Raw genomic sequence first — 3,818 nt, forward strand, 5'->3', positions numbered from 1 at the left:
TCAGGTGAGCCTTCGTGTCCTTTTTCTATATATCTAGTGATAGTTTGCATATCGCAAGTGCTTTTGGAATAGTTTTGTCTTTTCTCTTAAAAACTACTAGATACGCTCCCAACAACGCTCAACAGGAAACAATATATCGAACCAAGACTGTTATATTTCATATTTTAATCGCAATCCCAAACTGTTTACATAAAAAACTTCTTTCCAAACAAATAAAAAGTTTGCATTTTGATACGGACCATTCAAGAGAAGGTGAACTCTGCATTGTAGGTATGTTTAAAGTACAGTATTACTGTTTATACACTTGTTGGCTGTACCAACTTATACGTGCAGCGATATGCATGCGTTTTTAACGTTAAGCTATACATTTGTATCACAAACAATCAACTTACAAACTCTTAGAAATAATAATGTATCTAACTGAAACGAAATTCCCTAATATTAAGCACTTTTAACTTGTATGAAAGCCGTCTGGGAAATACTTAATGAAAAAGTACCATACCATAATTGGTCTAAATACATCGATTTTAATGCTTTTGAAACCTGGGTATAAAATATTGTGTCGAATATAGACAGAAAAACTAGGTTGAGCTGTGGTATATAATGATTGTAAACTATTCTTTATTTTAATAGACTTTAGGAGTAGCGCGTCACTCTTGATCGGCTTTACGTCATAAAGGATAGTAATGTTAAAACATGACGCATATTCTGAATCATTTACTTGAGGATTTTGAATAAAATTGTTATCTATAAATGGATAAAGTTAATAAAAATGTATATATATATAATGTGTCATATGTCCACAAACAGCTCACTCTTCAGCCCCTGCTGAAACAATAGTTATACCAATATACATGACATATATTTGTTGGTTTGTTTGGGGTTTAACGCCGTTTTTCAACAGCATTTCAGTTATGCAACGGCGGGCAGTTAACCTAACCAGTGTTCCTTGATTCTGTTCCAGTACAAACCTGTTCTTCGCAAGTAACTGCCAACTTCCAGCATGAATAAGAGGACTGGTGGAGAACGAATGATTTTAGACACAATGTCTTCAAACGCCGAAGAGAACATACGACCCGCCCGGGGATCGAACTCACGACCCAGCTATCCGTAGATCTGCGCTCTCCCTACATTATATATTCCTTGCGAAAAAAATATGTGTTATATTTTGTGTTATTAACGCATACAAGATGAGTATCGTTACAGACAGTGTGTTTCTTTCTAAGATCTAAGATGGCAAACCAATGAAAGTTCTGTATTCTTTCCATGTTGATGACAAAGTCTTTGTATATATGACTATTTTAATATTTTACCCGTGTCTCATTTAATTATCAGTGTCTGTAAAACTACTTCGTATACAGTGTTTGACAGTTAACACATGATTATGCAAACAAGCATATTTATGTTGCCATTCGTAATCCTAATTATCAGCATGTGCGATGGTTCAACGTCTCATCGACACAATTCTTAGGGTATATAAGAGTACGATTTATTGTTCCGTTTGTTTTGTCCATACATACTACCTGGAATGTGCATCTTTATCACTTACAAATTTCTGCAGATGGGACAAACAAATAGTTAAATTTGAAATCAAAATCAGAAGTACAAGATAGATTAAAATATGAACCTGTCTAATGCAAGTAAGTATGCCCTGTACAAAAGTAATGTATAGATTTTATCAACACATTGGAATTTATTGAAGAATCCAAGGCATTTGGTAACTTTGTAAACATATTAATTAATCAATAAATTTATGGTTGTGGTTTGAAATAAAAGCATCAATCAAATTAAGAAAACATGTTATCTAACAAATTAACAGACATCTAATTTATTTCATTTCTGTTTATATTACTTTTTCTCAAACTATTTTAATGCAGATGTATCTCTCAAACAATAAACCATTATTAATGCGTAAGAAAGGATAAAAGTTATTCCTAGCTAATGTCTCTCTGGTCTATTCCTGATGTGTCAGATTCAATATGTGATTAACGGTGCAGTATAACTTCCTTAGACAGAATCAGAAAATCGAACCCATACGGAAAAACACTCAGTGCATTGTATGGAACCAATTAAATTCAATTGCGCTACCATCAGACACATCATTGTTACCCCCGATCACATCAACGACATAAGCACAAGCTATATGGAACGACTTTAACAGTCGACTCATATGGATGATTATTTTGTTTAGGAAGATCCAGAAATCGAATCCGCATTACTATGACCACAGTGCCTGGCTGATGTACCATTGAAACACAGGAGCTAAAGCAGAATGGTTTAAGGATCAAAACTGAGATTATATTTTTAGAATAACAAAAGATTCTTAATGATACAACAAAAAGGTATTTTGTTCGTTAATTGTATATTACTACATGTACATTCGAAGATAAATCTTTAAATATAATTCACGCCTGTAAATGATGCAATAATTAATATAAGCGATCTTACTGCAGCCTCTTCTTAATTATAACAGTAAAGTATGCCGTTTAGAAATAAGCGAAGCTTATGAAAACTCTAACAAAAATGTGATTGTTTAATTGGGGTGCTTCTATAATTCCTATGGGTGCACTGAAAAAACTTTTGATCCGTCAGAAGAAGGTGTAATATAACTTTTCTGATGTTTATAATTACATTGTATATCACTTGAGTACATCACTTCCACCGCATGTTAATCGATAACTCTATCACCACGGAAAATCACCACAGATACAAAGTAATCAACAAAACATTAAACAATCATTGTAAATGGCGGTTTAAAACAAGATCTATTAATCAGTATCTCACTCCTTCTTTGGAATTAAAAAATAGTAAGAAGGCTATTCTTTGCAAAAGCAAATATACGTCACCGTAACTAAGTATAACTGACCGAGACGTTAAAAAGTCTAACGTTATAAATGAGAAATAAAAGTGTAACTTGTTTAGAAAAATGGCTGAATACTGTATTTTAAGTATAGTCTTAAGCTTTTTTAACCCATATTCAGAATCTTCATTCAGAAAACGATTATTTAGAAAAGAATATAATATCAAATGCTAAAATTATATAATCAGCAACCAATGGAATATACATGTAAATAAAATTCCATTCATACTCAGTCCTTTGCATTAAACAAAAGTTTGGCTCTTAAAGTGACTTTTGTACAGTTTTGTTGGGTTTAGCGTCAAACAAACACAGTACGTTTTTTTCCCGGTTGATGAAGACCTCATTTGCTCCTCCTTGTATTATTTCATCGGACGGCAACCTGGGTAGAACCCTCGATATTCACTGGCCCATCTGAACGGCTGGCTTCTTCCCATGAAAGAATTCTGCACCAAAGCATGGTTTCTATGTATTTTGCATTATGCAATTCCTTACTCATGGGTCTTCTCACCATTTTGAACAGAGCACAGAATATGCAGTGCTACCGCATAATGTGTGCCTAATGTATTTATTCTCTTTGATAAAACCCAGGAATGGCAGAGTGAGAAAAGGACAAAATATACAGATACTAAAATTTATTTTTGTAATCCAAAATTGAGGACAAGAAGTGAGAATAACGGTGCTGTTTCATTTCTGGTGTATTACATTGTTGCTTTTAAAACAATATTAGCACAGAGGTAGTAAACAAACACAGCATGAGTAATATTTTCATGTTAGCTAATCATTTACCTATTCAGATTATGTTATGTGCCTTTAGATGCTAGATAATGAATTCTTTGTGCTTTGATCTGATATAGCGTTTCTCAATACTGCAACTTCCCCTTTGAGTGATATACATAAAAATACTATTTACTAAAGTGTAAATATTTTACTATATTGTAAATATTGTTAATTGGCTATT

The sequence above is a fragment of the Mercenaria mercenaria genome, chromosome 16 (genome assembly GCF_021730395.1).
Source record: "Mercenaria mercenaria strain notata chromosome 16, MADL_Memer_1, whole genome shotgun sequence".
Classification (NCBI taxonomy): Eukaryota; Metazoa; Mollusca; class Bivalvia; order Venerida; family Veneridae; genus Mercenaria; species Mercenaria mercenaria.